General features: G+C 48.1%; 1 pseudogene; it reads left to right on the top strand.

Moving 5' to 3' along the window:
• Positions 1–1,645: 1,645 nt before the first annotated feature.
• Positions 1,646–16,963, top strand: part of LOC147710261 (DNA replication licensing factor mcm5 pseudogene) — an 89,798-nt pseudogene continuing 74,480 nt past the window's right edge.

The raw sequence follows: 16,963 nt of genomic DNA, 5'->3' as shown, positions 1-16,963 counted from the left end.
GAGCACGGCGCCCCATGGCTACTCATGACGGCGCACCGGGGTGCCGCGGCGCACAGTTTGGGAACCACTGCACTAAACCCGGATATCCTCACCAACTACCAGACCATTACTCACCTACCATTCATCAGCAAGATCACTGAAAAGGCAGCCTATTTTTGACTCCAAGATAAGATTAATGCTAACCATCTCCTGCATAGCTATGGTTCTGGCTTCAGATTATGCTACATCACGGAGACCACTACCTTACTTACCGTAGAGAATGCCCTCCTTACCATCAGATGACCCCTGTCTCATGATACTGTTGGACCCCTCGGCTGCCTTCGAGGCATTTAAACCCCCCCCCCCCCCCCCCATATGAACCGTAGATTCTCAAATGGGATTCTACAACAATGTCCTTCACAGGTTCTCCCCCTGCCTTTCCAAATGGCAACAATTTGTTAACCTGGGCACCTCCAGGTGGCAAAAGACCACTATCACCTGCAGCGTCCCCTGTCATCTTCACCCTCTACCTGGAGACGCTTGGTGCTCTACTCACAGAGAACAGCATCAAGATTCACCAACATGCTGATGATATACATCTCCCATTGAAAACCTTCTCTGCTTCAGATATCCAGTGCCTCAAACTCCGACTACACATCATCCAGACCTGGGCATTCAGTGTCTACCTGAAGCTCAATCCACCACTTCAGAAATCCTAACACTCTACATCTGCCTCAATGACTTGAACCTTGATGGCTTCAACCCCCACTTTCACCAAATGCCAAGTCACTTAGATTCACCCTGGGCCCCAACCTCAGCCGCAAGGAACACGTTGCTAAAAAAACTCACAAAGACAGCCTGGTACCAGCTCTCTCTTCTAAAGACACTGACACCAATTCTTCCAGAAAGTGACTTCAGAATTGCTGCTCAAGCCCTCGTACTCTTGCATGTGGATGCTGGTAATGCCCTGCTACATGGGCTCCCAGACTCCACAATGGCACCTCCTTCAGGCATTGTACATGCCTTAGCCTGCCTCATCTAGGGCCTGAAGAAATATGATCACATCACCCCATTCCTGATGGAATACCATTAGCTCTCCTTGCCACCTGCAACAACTTCAAAACCAGCTGCATCATTAACTATAGCGCCATAGCGGGCTATACCGGCTATTAAAGGCCCAAGCAGAAGGCGAGGGACTTTAACAAGGGATCAGGACTTTAAAAGCCAGTGTAGCCCTGCTACGAAGGGCTAAAAGGCTATTAGAACATTCTGCCACTAGAGGGCAGAATGTTCTAACAAATACAACAAGGCCTCTCGAAGCTCGAGAGGATTTAACCCGTTTACTGCTGCGGACATTCCGCCGCTGTGAGGGCGTTCGATGCAGTGTGCAGGGCTGCATTGGCTGTTGGCCGTGCGAGGCACCTGGAAAGTAGTGCTCGCGTCGAGCACCTGGAAAGTAGTGCTTGCGTCGAGCACCTGGAAGGTAGTGCTCGCGTCGGACAACGGCCGACACGAGTATGCAACGGGTTAAATCCCCTCGAGCTCAGAGAGGCCTTTGTAAAACATTGGAATGTTGCTCTGCGCGCCTTTACCGGCCCATAGAAGCATTGAGCCCTCCATTGTCTACAATGGAGCTCTCAACATTCCAATGTTCTAATAAGCCATCATGACCAACACTCCTGCTTATCCTGCAGTCAAGCTCACCGTCTCAGGTGGTTCTCGGCACACTGGCTACCAGGAGACCATCAGATCGCAGACTAAGAAGGTTAAAAAAAGAAAAAACAAGGTGGCCTTCTCCAGCTATGCACCCAAGATCTGCAACTACGTCTCCGTATCCATCCGGACTACTCCAATGCTGGTGCAATTTAGGAAAGAGTTGAAGACTCACCTCTTTAAAGAACTCTACATCACAATGCAGTAATAGTCCACAAACCAGCTGGAGAAGTGTGGCTCAACGGTTAGAGGCGGCAGACACGGAGGCAGAGGTTGGCCCGGGACCAGGGTTCGATTCCCGACGTGGCCGGGTGCAGGACCAATGTCAGCGGACCCGATAAATCTCGCCTTGGTGCCACTCTAACCACGCTGCAACTCTGGGGAATAGCTTGCTTAATCTTCACTCCGGCCCCATCACCGCCAGGGATGCCTGGCTGCACCTTGGGGATGCCCAGTAAAGGGACCATCTCACAGGGAAAGCCAGGACGGGTTCCCCAGTGGTACAGTGCTGGGACGCCCCAGGGTAACCACGCGCTCTATAAATCCAACATTCATTCATTCATTCATTACCTCCCCTCAATGACTGACTTTATGCTTGTCTTTGACACTGTGCAGCACTCAGCTGCAATTTGGCTAGGTTTGCACTATGTAAATATCACAAATAGTCTTACATACAAAGTTAAAGTGTGTGATATAAGCCTAAAGAGGCTATTACATCATAGGAAAGTTATGCCTTATACATTTGAAACTATGAAACTGCTGCATCTATTTGTCCTACATTTAGTACAAGCTTGGAGAGGCTGCTAAAATCGCTGTCCTTTTCAATGTTACACCTCTTCATGAGACAAGGGTCCAGTATTGACATCCCTTCCTCATTTCCTACCAACTAAATTCTAAGAAAGGGTGTTTTTTCTCTGAAACACATTTTGTTTAAAAAAAAGTGTCTATCTCAGTAAATCCGTCTTCGATAGTTTTTTTAAAAACACATTAAGGGAAACTAAGCAAAAATATGTTAGCAGAAGAACTCCAGGCAAACACTACCTGTGCCCGACCTAAACACGAGAAGTGAATGGGCGATCCTGTTTGTCACAGAGGGGATCTGGGATTGCCCATTGCTCTGACTTCAGAGCAAAGAGCTCATGTCACACCAATATGACTGATGCCCGAGAAAGGTAGGCGAGCCCTCTGGTGACTTGACTCTTATTACATAACAGGGTAAACGTAACATAGATGGATCATGTGAGGTGTTCAGGTCAGAGACCTTTTAAGGCAAGAGCAAACTGGACACCTACCCCAGCCCTCATCTTCCAAGGGGCCAGAGGAAAGGGAACTTTGCCTCTTTCATACTTCTGCTTATGTCTCTATCTCATCAGTGAACATATAACTCAATATTATTTGGCGCCACTGACCTTGAACTAGCAGAAAATCAGTAATAAAAAGTAAAGCTGTTCTGATCAGAGGCTCCAAAATATTTCTTTAACCAGGGCCATTAACATGTTTTTTTTGCATATTTATATAGCGCGAACTCGACTGTATTGGAGCGCTTTACATGAGCACCATATTTACATTAGCGCGGGGACACGCCGGTAGGCGTCACCAGGCGTTTTACAAGCTCTTTTAAACTTAAACTTAAAAAACTTAAACATTATACATTCAGGCACGGGGAGATTAAGTGATTTGCCCAGAATCACAGAATGTGGACGCGATCCCGAGGCTCGAACCCTGGTTTTCACCACCAAAGTCGGCAGTATAGCCGAAGGACCACATCTTCTCCCTAACATGACAGTGGTTCAAGATCACACATAATGACAATAGAGAGTCGTGACCTTGTCACTTTAAAAAAGAAACAGCTTCTGAGGCTGTCAAACTTAGAAGGTGCTATGTTCTTTACGTGTCTTGCTTCAGTTGCACAAGTGCATTCACGCTACTGAGGTGCCTTAAACCTCTGTGTTCTTAAGAGGTGCAAAAACACTGTGGTGCAGAGTGCATTTGTGCCAGGTAGTATGTGTATTTTGTGCCACCATTGAATAAATGTGTGGAAAATAATTGAGCATATTGGGTGCCAACTAAGCATGGGCGAATTTTGCGAATTTGCAATCCGCGAATTTGCGGATTTGCGAATTAGCGATCCGCAAAATTCGCGAATTTGTGCAAATTTGCGGATTCTTGTTTTTTTGCGTGATCGCAGGGTTTTTTGCGTGTTCGCGGGGTTTTTTGCGTGTTCGCTGGGATTTTTGCATCTTCGCGAGCCGCTTGCATAGCGAAGTTACCCATGCAGTCGTTTTTGGGAGAGGGAGAGATAGATAGATAGATAGATAGATAGATAGATAGATAGATAGATAGATAGATAGATAGATAGATAGATAGATAGATAGATAGATAGATAGAAAGAGAGAGAAAGAGAGGGAAAGAGAGAGGGAGAGAGAGAACGAGAGAAAGAAAGAGAGGCCAGATCTCTGAAGGGCCAGATTCCTGAGTTGCCCCTACAGAACATACAGCTTTTTACTTTTAGCAAAATGCATATGAAAATTGTGCTGTAAAGGTCTCTTTTAGTTTAACCCCTCCTGACAACTCAAAATGGGTGTATTTGCCATCCTCTCCCTTCTTCCTGTTTTTTATATCTGTAAGTGCTTCCTGATGAGGTTTAATTCCTGGGACAGGTGCCTCGTTGCCTACTTGTAACTATTCTCTGACCCTGCTTCAAGGGTCAGAGCAGGGTCATAGAATAGTTGCAAATAGGCAACAAGGAGCCAGGAAGCAATTAGCAGCAGGTGTCCAAGTTGAAGTTAATTTGTTTGTAACCCTTTTGTAAAAGGTTACAAAGAAATTAGGTTCAACTTTTGCACCTGCTGCTGTAACCCTTGCTTGGCTGAAAATTCGTCCCCGCTGATTCGCGGATTTTACCGCGATTTCGCGAGATTCGCGGATCGCGAAATCGCGGAAAATCCGCAAATTCGCCCGCGAAACGGATTTTACGCCCACCCTTAGTGCCAACAGTGTGTGCGCCTTTCTAAGTCTCGCCTGAGCCAGCGCATACGCTGCTCAGCGAGACATTTAGTAAGTGGGCTTTTAAAAGTGCTGCCACACGCTTTTGCTGGCCTCAATCTTGCAGTAACTCGTGTGTGCATTCGTGCAGCCACCATATGGCTTTTATTTTGTCATAGCTTATTAAGACTTACGGCGAGTGAATCACTTTCGTTTTAATGCTCCTCCACCCCTTGCTCTCTGCTGTCACTACCCCCTCCCTTCTCCCCCTAACTGTGGTTCCGTGGTTCGAGGGTCTGTGGTTCGGAGATTCTGACCCCGTGCAATGAAGGTCGTCGGATATAGACGATTTTGGTATCAGCGGACCGCAAATCACGAGTGCGGTATGTACGAGTGTTTTCGTCATAATCGATCAATGAGAACATTATGTATTCAGGGATTTCGTTTGAACCCTCGGGTTCCATTTTGTGTGCGGCAGCCATTTTGTGTGGTTGCCCTCACATAGGCCGATGACTATGGCCAAACGAGTCCTTGGGACACGTACACTTTACCTGACCTACCTTACCTTTACCTGTGACCTGGCCGAACTGACTCCCTTGCCCGAGGCTGACCTCGCTGAGCCAGTTCCTTGTTAAGCAGCTGGTCAGATAAAGATCAAAGGACAGGACATTGCAGAGCTTATAGTACATGCACACACCCTTCTATCTTGCTTCTCATCTGCTTCTGTTCCTTCCTTTATGGCTTAATCATTGATTTGGGTTGAGGTCTTTTATGATGGGTTTGTCCGGCCTGATCGAACAGGAATATTGGAATTTGCTTGGTCATTTCTGGTGGGCTGGACAACGGAAAGTGGGATTGTCGTCATGCGATATGTTTGAAATTAAACCCTATGATTGGTCAGTTTGTATGTAATTGATGCTAGCCAGGAATGTGATTTTTAGCATAAAAGCCGATGCTCCGCTCCATGAATTTGTGCAGTCTCTAGCAAACCACCCGTGTTGTGCTTCGTAGACCTCTGTTCCTGGTTGCAGCCAATAAAATTGATCTTTGACACCACCAAGTAGTATCCCGTGTCTCTGTACTCTAAGACAGGTGAACTCGAAGACATCGGGCGTTGTCCCCTGGCGCCGCTGGGTTCAAAAACCCGGTTATTCATAACTCCCTCTCACTACCCCCTCCCTTCTCCCCCTCCCTCCTTGTTAGTCACCGGGCTGAATTTGTGCGTTCAATGCTTCTGCTACTTTTGCCTCAGGCCTGCTCCTTCACTTGGCAGGCGGGTAATTTCAATGACCTCACCCGGGTCCGGTCTTACACTCTCCCCGAGCCCACGGACCTCCGTAGTGGCACCCAGGAGATCACACCAACGTTTAGCTCTCCGAGGTTGCACTGCAGGACATTCAAGAAGTACTGCTTCAGGACGGCTTCAATGTTCCTGGGTTGTTCGTTGTGCCGGTAGGCCCCGGCCACTGGTGCAGCCGCTTCAGGCACTTCCTGGTTGCTGGGCAACTGGGGGTCAGCGGCGTTATCGCATCGGTTCCTCGCAGCCTGGGCACTCCGACTTGGTGCACTCAGCACCAGCCTATGGACGCATGCTGGCTCAACAGCAGTTCTCCCAAAAACGGAGTACTTCCCCCGCACTTGGCAATTGCATAAACTAGTGCTCCAAGCTCCACCACTCACCACTCACTTTCACTGTGGAGGGCACCGCACGTCACCGGGGTGCACACACTCACCAGCTGCCAGGGGGGAGGGGAGAGAGCACTTCCTTAACAAGCTCTCCCCGCCTGCTGCTACACACACCAAGGGCCCTTTCACCAGCGCTTGTCACGCGCTTCCCAGCACAGTACAACCAGGAAGAAAGTGTTCATCATGCGCTTCTGCCCATCAGCCCTGGGAAGCCAACAATCCTCACAAGATCACTGTGGGTGACCAAAGGGATGCACACAGGTAGGCCAGCACAGATGTTTCCCAGGCAAAGCGGTAGTTCTTCCAATAGCCCAACCAGGGGCGGATTGGCACTGCGGGCATTCGGGAATCGGCCGAAGGGCCGTTGTCTCAGTGCCCTCTGTGGGCCGTTTTTTTTCTCCCCTTTCCCAGTTCACAGAGAGTGCTCTCTGCTATCTGCTCTCTGTGGACTGGGAAAGGGGAGAAAAAAAATCGTCCCACAGAGGGAGACACAGAGACAGAAATGAAAGCGCCATACAGTGATTATTAGCTGTGGCCTCTACTTCACCCCCTCCCACTGCAAAGCAATCACGCCAAGGGCGGGCTGGGGAGGGGTGATTGTTTGCGAAAATCGGCCTCCCTGGGGGCCAGGTGTTGCTCCGGCCTTGAGCCATTTTCACCTCGGCCCCCCTGGAGCCCACGCAGCCAAGAAACAGTGTTTATCTTAACACCTCGCCCACAGCCCCTCAGATTCAGGGCATAGTGGGCGAGGAAGAATGGGTCTGGCTGTGGGGGCTAGGTGATGTTTTGAGCTCGCACCATCTTCACCTTAGCCCCCCCCCCCCCCCCCTACCCCCTCTGGCTACCTTGGATGACCCAGCAGCTGTGTTTTGTGCTCCCCTGCCAAGATATTGCCCTTGGGCCTGGGGGGCTGGGGAGGGCTGATTAATTTACTAATTGCAGGGGTCATACTGCTGTTCATGTGCTCCCGAGCTAAAGGTCTGAGGAAGGCTGAGTAGGTTAGAAATAGCAGGGGCTTCCCTTCTTTTCAGGTGCTCCTGCACTGGAGGGCTCGAATAATTTTGTGACAGAAAGGGGCCTTGCTGGTTTTTTAGTTGCTCAGCATGTAGGCCATTGTCAACTTGGCCCTGTGTCCTTCACAAAAACAGTATCCTCCCACTTTCATTCCTTGTCTGTGCATAGGCATATGTGGCCTGATGCCAGAGTTGCAGTGATGGGCATTCAAGTTTGAATCCCAGCATCTGCTCAACAGCCTGTGATTCTGGGCAGATCACTTCATCGCCCAGGCCCTTAAATAAAAAATCGGATCATGTGTACTGTAATTGGTACTCATGAATAGAACTCAAATAGCCTTTGTCTTGGGCTGAATTTACACTATATAAAACTGTCAAATGGTAAAACAACAATACAAAATAACCATGTGTTCATGCTTTATGATTCTGCAAAGGGACCATGATAATTAAAGAGGACACTTTATAAAAACATGTCCATATTTTCAACACAGCTTTTCCGATACAAAATTTCCATTTAATTCCCCTTAGTGCCTCCCTGTCTGGTTTTCTTATGTTGTGAAGGCTGCGCTCTGACCCTTGAGTCATTCTGTACCTCTTACCGGGTGCACCATTCTACTTCTATGTTCTTTTTGTTATTCTGGGAGAGTCTAAGCTTGCACTAAGATAACATTTCATAGTATTCATAATTTCCAGTGACTCCCTCCTAAAATGGGGGATCTTGTTGGCTGATGTTTGTGGCCTTCCTTTCCCTCCTCAGCTCCTGCCTCACCTCCATATGGACACACCCCTTACTCACTGCCTGCATGAGTTGGAAAACAGCAGGCCAATAGGTTTCTGTCTCACTGCTCTGACCACACCCCCTTTCTCGGTCAGCGAGTAAGACACAGTTTCTGGATTGAAGTGGGGGTAAGAATTCATAGATTTCCTTCCCGCCTCCTGATTACCACACCCACGTTAGCCAGGCGAGGGACATAAAAGCAGCTTGCCAGCAGCTTTCATCAGACAACTTCAGGTTGGACTCCACAGCACCCACCACCAGGAGGATCGTATCCAGAAGTCGCAGCAGGAGATCAAAGCAAAGACCTGCCCAGCCCTCAGGTGCCCAGAACACCTGCTTCAACAGGCTGCTGCTTCAGCCTACATCTTCATCTCCTTAGGTGCCAACCTTTTCCTATCCTTCCCAGGTGGAAGGAATACATGTGCAGGTCTTCAGTGACCCAGTCCAACTCCTAAGGCTCAGGAAGAAGACAGTTGTGACCCTCCCATACAGAACTACAGAGTGTTCACCCTGCCTTTTCTATTTGGTAACTCTTCTATCCAGATGCACCACACTGCCAAGCTCTAACTCAAGAGGGGCCATCTAATCCCCTTGGAATCCCACTCTCCACAGGGCTGACCAAAGTAGGCTGAGTAAAGCAGTACTCAAAGCTACATCTAGTGCGCCTCAATCATCCCACCGAATCCAGAAAATACTGCACTAGGCTCAGTGCAGTAGGTCTTCCTCAAAGCTATACTTGACTTGCCACATCCAGCACCCAAAAATGCAATGTGTTGCTAGCCAATCCCTTCCTCTGAAGCAAGAAGGAACAGGTAGGAACCATTTTGTTTATCATTTTTTTGCACAATTAACTGATTCATTTGTGTGCCAGTTAACAATTTAACTCTATTTTAAAGGCCTCATCCAAAACGCAGACAAGGGGCATATTTCTCTATATGCCAAAAATATCATTTAGTAAGTTTTGGTTTGTTTTTGTTTGTAGTTTGTAAGTCATTCTGACAGAGAAGACCAGACTAATGAAGACAAACCAATTCAAGTAGAAGAATTTGACCAAAAACCTGAGGCTGGGCCAACAAAGTGCAATACTTGCCGTGACTGTGCTGTCTGTTGTTACTCTATCTAGAAAAAATACCTTCTTTTCAGCAGTGCCTATCGGCATTTATATTTGGCATACAAATATATCTTGACCTTATCCTGTACACAAGTAGCCTGTGAGAGAAGTTTTTCCAAACTGAAGTACATCAAAACCCGCCTAAGAAACCAAATTGGTCAGGAAAACCTTGAAGCCTTTATGTTCATGTCAGTTGAATGGAATGTGCTGTCTCAGTTGAAAACTGATGACATTATTGACTTAGTTGCAAAAAAAGTGCATTGCTACAGGATCTTTTGATTGAGTAATCCTCAGTCTCCCCATGGCCCAGACTTAAAGGCATCAACAGATATGAATAAAACTGTGTTTTTGTATATAGACAGCACCTGCTGGCTGTGAAATACATTTATGGCTAGATTGTACAGATACATTTTTTCAGCATTCTTTACACCCCAGACTGCCTTTTCCTCGTTTGTGAATTCTTACTTTTGTTATTATATGTTCTATTCCCAGAGATTCCAATCTTACCCTTTCTCCTTGACTTTGTACTAGATTTCTGGTTTATGTGATGATTAGAGTCTAGGACATAGGTGGTTGGGAAAGAGTATCCAACAACATTGTGCAGGGCGTTAAGACTGCAAGTAAGTATTCAGTTATCAGACCTGCAGTGCTCCTAGTCTTTACCAATGTTACTTGCTCTGTAAGCTTTAAAAGGCTTAATTTACTAAACATTTCTCTACAAATTAGACCTCAAAGAGTAACCAAATGGTGATACATGAAAGGGCACGCCCCTTGAATGTAGGCCACGCCCCTTAAATGTAGACCCCGCCCCCTTAATGTGGGCCACTTTTTTCGTCAGTGCCCGGGCCAAATTGTGATCCCAATCCGACCCTGAGCCCAACAGGCAGCAGTCCAGTCCCCTAAATGCCGTTCATTGACTGATTACCATGAAAAAATCAGGAGCACTTTGGGTTTGTAGACAATACAGTATACTAGTTGTGTCTGTTTGCCTTTCTTCTTCAGTATCAGAAAGCCTGATGTCAAAAAAGACAATGAATGCTTATTTTCAGCAATTCATAATTACAGTGGCTTCTCAATTAACGCCACATAAAGAGTTCAGGGTTCTGTTTGTTTGTAACCAAGCCTTCTATTAAGTTACCCCATCTGATTTGAAAAATGTCTTGCTGCAGTCCATTTAGTTCCGTTTTCATCATGGTATTTCGTCCTTTTTTCTGTCCCTAATTTTTAGAAAGCATGATAAGAAAGAGAAGCATTATCAGTGCACTCAGTGTTACTCTGGAACAGACTGGACCACCACTTTTGAAGATCACTGTGCCTTTGGAAAGGCTTTGAGAACCCTTCTCCTCGCAGCCTAAGTTTATGTTATATCAAGAGGCCTATTTGAAATCTGGTTATTTAATAGCACCTAGGTGCCTTCTTCATGACACTTGTACATTCCTAAAACACATCAAATATTCCCGTTATGTAAGGCTTTCTTGCACAGAGAGGCGGTATCAAAGGCGCTCATAGAGAACACAAGCCAGCAGTACTGCCACATGTATGCAGAGGAATTTATCGGCAGACTACTTATACACACCGACAACATCACCAACAAGCATTGGCATAGCCAATAGGTCTCGCCTTTTGGACCTTCTAAGTGTTTAGCCATGCAACAGTTGGTGTAGCTGCACTAAGGATATTGTGCTGCATACCTAAATACTTATAAGTTCCCAAAAGTGAGACCTATTGGCTATGCCAATGCTTGTTTTACATGTATTGTTACCATCTGTACCCTGGAGTCTACTCCCAGTTACTACCTGGTGTAGCTTCACCATGAAACCCCATCTAAAAAGGGAGCAAGTGCAATTTACACACAATTTCAGTTGGGCTCAAGTGTTAGAAAAATGTGCCCTTGCCTACATGCCACCAGGACCTTTTATTCATAATGTCTCGCTGACTTTGTTCTTACCCTCTGCGTGTCCACAGTGTGCACTGCTCCACTCTTTCTCTGTCTTTTCTTGTCACTCTAAGCCGAACATTGTGCATCATAAGATGGTTTTGTTGCAACTAGAAGACACCCTGAGTGCAACTTTGTACATTCTATAAACCCCTAGTGTCTCTCTTAGAGATTTAGGGCCAGCAATAGAATCTCCCTGAGAGATGTTCGGGACACATCATATTGTGCAAATGTCACCCAGAGGTTCGACTTTCCCATTAAACACAAGAAATAAGATTAGTCCCCGGCCTGGTATGTACGTGTATCTATATGTGCAGTATATATACAATGGGTGATAGGCCTGAACATTGAAAACAAAAATATCGACCTACCAAAATGTGAAGGTCAAAATATTGACTTACTAAATACCGTAACCCCAAAATGTGTATTAAAATTACAAAAATAATGTTTCCAAAATATCTCCCCACAGAAATATGTAACATTAAACAATATCTAAAAAAAACACAAATTTCAATAAAATTGAGTTTTAAAATTAAATATATTGTGACAATATCAATAAAATAATTTGAATGTATATAATATATATTTCATTAACATTTATTTTACATTTCAAAGAAATGAAATAGTTTTTAAAAGTATATCTTATATAATTAAATTTAACTTATGTTATTTAAACATTTGTATTTTAACATACAAATAGAAAATATCACCTTTTACTTTTAAATAATTAAACTTACACAGATCAATTACACATTTAAATAATTTTTGCAAATAGCTATGTATCCAGAAATCTAAATTAAATATTAGTACAAAAAAAGTTTTGCTTCAATATTAAAAATGGAAAGTAATTTAATATGAATTTACCAAACATGTAAATACTTTTTCAATAAGGTTCAATCTTGAATGAAGTAACATAGATGCACGGGTATGGCAGCATAGGACATATATAGGCTTTGGTCATTGTAGCTCTATCAACAACCTTCAATTCAGTCGCTGAGACCCTCTTAGCCAACGGTTTGGAGGTCACAGGCCTACGGGGTTCCGTTGTTAGCTGGTTACATTAATGTTTGGTTAGCTGAACTCCGGTGGTCCATCTTGCCCCCTGTATGGCTTCAGCCGTACAAGTAACTTGTTGAGTTCCGCATGTCTCGTCTTTATCTGTTCAATATGGACATCAAGCTCATCCTGGAATTCCTTTGTGATGTAGCAACAGTGACTAACAATTTCTGTTACCCACAGTTGCCACGTCAAAGCAATGACACACTGGATTTATAATTCTATTATTCATGCTAATGTCTCTATGTGAGAGCCAAGCATAACACCCACAATCATAGATCGATAACCGTGAATATTGGGGATGCTTTTCACCGAGTGGTTCTGAGTGACACAAATAGACAGCACGCTTTAAGCTTGAGTTTTCTATGATGTCACTCAGAACCCGAGGTGAAAAACTTCCTCGTTATTCCGTTTTTTTATCTATAATTTTATATTGCCCCTGCTTCAACATATAAGCAGGGGCAGGGCAGTAATGAAGAAGCCAATTAAGAAAAAACCTGGCCCCCTGCCATCCACCCCTCTCTCAATATATACCCTCCACACCCACAATACCCGACCTGCTGCCACATGGAACCCAATGGCTGCCGAAGGTGTGCCAGCGCACTGGGAGAGAAAAAGTGCACCATCTAATATGACATGGTAAACGTTTTCTCTCTCCCTATGACATAAGACAGCACAGCAACTTTGGGGCAGCGTTGTCTTCCGTCAAGTAATCGTAAAGCTGGGCCTCAATCTCACCCACTCTCACTCACTCCCTGTCTCTGGACTCTCATTCTTTTTCCCTCACACTCACACATGCTAACACTTACAGAAACATTTCCTTACACATTCGCATGCGCTCTCTCACCTAAACATGCTCTCACCCACAAGCATGCATATAACAAACATTTTGAACCATTTTTACATACCACAGCTGCCAAAATAGGTTCCAAGTATGCTCCAATTTTTATTACACTAATAGTGAATAATAGAATATTATTCACTAATAGTATAATTTCAAAAAGGCAGACATTAAGGAATTCAAAGCCCTCCCCCATGTGTTCTTAGCACTAATTTTGCCACCCCTGTGGCAAGGGATCACATAGGAAGTGCCAGGGTCGCAAGGGGGGAGTCAGGGGTCACAGATGCAACTCTTGGTAACCTCTAAATAATGTTCATGAGAAGCAGGCAGTTGAGGACTCAAACCTACAGACCCCGTCTGCGCTCTGGTCTCTCGGAGTAGAGGGCCAATGAGGGCATTTCCCTCTATTGACGTCACTAGATAGCCATTTTGGGCAACCACTATTGTGACATCACTGCAGTGAATAACCAAATTTCAATACAGATTTTCACAAGGGCTTCTGTAAGAAGCCATGCACAACAAAGCTACAAAAACAAACATGGGGGGGTGTGGCCAAGCGAGCCAACATGGCGGACGCAGCCTAAAGATGCTCCGTCCCGCCTTGCATAAATCTGCCGAGTTATCCTGCTTCCCCCGCGCTGGAGTGCCCCAGCAGGGAGGTTTGCGTGTTGGACATTGGTGGCGGGCCCGTGCGCAGTTCTGGCTGAATTCGCACACGGGGGCAGAAGATCAAGGCCTTGTGCAGTGAGGCCTGGACGGAGTGGTGGAGCCGGGACCTCGAGTTTCGCGGACCCCAGCGGTGAGCGAGGAGGCTGAGCGGGCAGTGTGGGTGCTGGTCCCCAGTTTTGGTGGGACTGCGGCAGACTCCCAGCGGCATTGATCGGTCCCTAGCAACATCCGGTGACCGTGAGTGCAACCTCGGACCACGGCAGACACGACACCCCGGTGCAGAGGAGGAGCAGCGAGGCCTGGTACAGCCCGGAATGCCAGGGACTAAATTTTGGAGCACCCCCGGCGGCGGACCCGAACGTCGGCCTGATTTGTGGCCCCCCCCACCCTCTCGTGGCAGCGGACCCCGGAGGGGTGCCCGGTAGGGAGGCGGTGGTGGTGCGGTGGGGAGGATGTACCGGGGGGCCGAATGGTGTGGAACACCTGAGGAGGGCCAGCAGCAGCACCGGCGGTGGTCAGATCGGGCCGCATCTGTGGCGAGGTCGCAACTGGGCCCACTTGGGGGATGCATTGAGCCTAGCAGCCAACTGGTGGACATTGGGCCCTTGCACTGGATGCGTGCTGGTCGGGAAAGCACCTTGCTCGATCGGGCGGCCCCGGGCAGGGCAGCATACGGGAAGTAGTGACCAGTACCCCGTAGATCGCGCATTGGGCAGATCTCTGCGTGCAGGGCGACACAGGCACGTCCCTGTACCCCTTCGGCGGTCGGATTGGGGCGCGGCGGTGAACTTAGCCGTGCTATCGATGGCCCAGGCGGAGGGCCTGACGGAGGAGGCAGGGAGTGCCACGCCGCGGTGAGGGTCCAGACTGGACAAGAGCCAGACACGCGCACGGGACATCCGCGTTAGCAGAGCAAGCCCTGCGGCGTTGTCGACGACTGGTCTCTGGGGGGGCCATCCCTAGTGGCTGGTAGACATGACTCGAGGTGGCGGAGGGGGGGGCCCCCCAAACAAGGCCCCATTGACAAATTCACAGGCCCCAGTGGCGGCGAGGGGCGTCTGGTGGCCGCCAGTATGCAGGGCCGGACAACGCCACACTCATGGCTGCCATAACGCAGTCCTGAGATATCCTAGATGCAAAGATAGGGGCTGTGGGGTCAGATGTGACGCTGCTGCGCCAAGATCTGAGGAACGCGGTGTCCCGCATCACCGAAGCTGAAACGCACCTCTCCCTAGTAGAGGATGACGTCGAGGCACTGAAGCGCAAGATGGCAAATATGGAGTCAGTTCAGAAGGGCCTAGCTCTCCGAGTGGAAGATGGGAGTGACGTGCTAGGCGGAACAAGCTGCGCTTTGTGGGACTGCCCGAAGGATGTGAGAAAGGTAACATGGAGGGGTTCCTGACACGGTGGCTAGGCTGGCTCCCCCCGGACCCACTCTCCCGTTGTTTTGTTATTGAACGGGCACACCGGGCCCTCATGCAGAAACCGCTGGAGGGGGCACGGCGGCGACCAGTGATCGCTAAACTCCTAAACTACCACGACCGGGACGCTATCCTCAAACTCGCCAGGGAGAAGGAGTCGTTGCTCTACGAGAACCACTGAGTCATTATATTCCCGGACTAAACTCGCATGGTACAGCAGCAGCGGCAATCATTCACAGTGGCCAAGGCCCGCCTGCGCGAATTGAAGCTCCCTTATGCCTTGCTGTATCCAGCACTCTTGCGGATGGTGTACCAGTCCCGCACTCACTTCTTTGACACCCCGAAGGAGGTGTTCCAATGGACAGACGAGACTGTGCCAATTAGAGTGCATACACCCCCGGGGTTGGAGACGGACTCTTCTCGGGGTGGGCCGCAGCCACAGGCCTCCAGATCGGCTCGAAGTAAAGGTAACTGGAGGTCCAGGTCCCGGTAGCGTTCAACATCAGGGAGCGCATCTGAGAGGGGGAAAGGGGCCCCTGACAGCCACATCGACGGAACCTGAAATTGATGTCAGTTACACTTGGGGAGTGCAATCTACGGCGAGTTTGAACGTTCAGCTATGTACTAACGCATGCATGTTTTTCCTTTTATTTTTTATTTTTTTCCTATCCCCACGTATTGATTCAGTTGTGTGAGGGGGTAGCTCGATGGGAGCCAATGTCCACTCCGCACATTGAATGAGGGGGCGCTGAGCAGCGGGGTGGGAGGGGGGAATCTTGGGCGGGTGGCTCACCGAGGAACGGGTTAGTTGCGGGTGACTGAGGGGTTGAGGAGAGTTAATGGGGATCCATTGGGGTAGGGGGCCTCCGGCCTCCCGTTGGGGGTCGGGTGCTCGCTATGCCGCGACAGGTACTTCACTGTTTCTGAGGTATGGGTGGGGTGGGGGCAGGAGGGGGGGTTGTTAGAGTTCGGGGTCGGGGACTGTTGGTGGGGAGGGGTCACATGGTCACATAGGAGTCTGGAATGTTACTTTGTGTGCGCAGGCTTGGCCCAATGGATGGGCATTCACATTAGATGTCCCCTGATGGCGGATTCCGAGGGTAGAGTATATGGGTCCAGGGGCTCCCTTAGGGTCCTAAGTTGGAATGTACGGGGAATTCTGGATAAGATTAAGAGGGGGGCAGTACTCCAGCAGGCAAAGAGGGCAGGCGCAGATATGCTGCCGCTCCAAGAAACTCATTTATTAGGCACAAAAGCACCATGCCTACAGCGCTATGGTTACCACCAGGTGTTTCACGCTGGCTTTATGAGAGGCTCTAGGGGAGTGGCTATCCTCATACATCGCAGGATCCCTTATATCCACTCAACTCAGTGGACCGATACACAGGGTCGTCATGTCATCATCAACGGTACATTGGGTGAGGAACCACTGGTGTTAGGGAGTGTCTATGCCCTGCAGTGGTCTCAAGTTGAAAAACTGTTTGGTGTATGAGCCGATATTCCTGATGCCCTACAAGTAATAGGAGGAGATTGGAATTACGTCATGGACAGCCAGATTGACAGGTATCGCCCCGGGAGCGGTGGTGTAGTAGGCCCATCCACTAAACTTCATGACATGGCATGGGGTCTTAATTGGGTGGACACTTGTAGGCACCTACATGGCAACACGAGGGGCTACACTTACATTTCCGTGGTTCACAAATCCTTTTCCAGGCTGGATTACCTGTTTGTCCCAGGTGTAGCAATACATAGAGTCGAAGCAGCGGACATCCTCC

Source organism: Lissotriton vulgaris, chromosome 5 (genome assembly GCF_964263255.1).
Source record: "Lissotriton vulgaris chromosome 5, aLisVul1.2, whole genome shotgun sequence".
Classification (NCBI taxonomy): domain Eukaryota; kingdom Metazoa; phylum Chordata; class Amphibia; order Caudata; family Salamandridae; genus Lissotriton; species Lissotriton vulgaris.
This window is presented reverse-complemented; position numbering and strand designations above follow the sequence as displayed.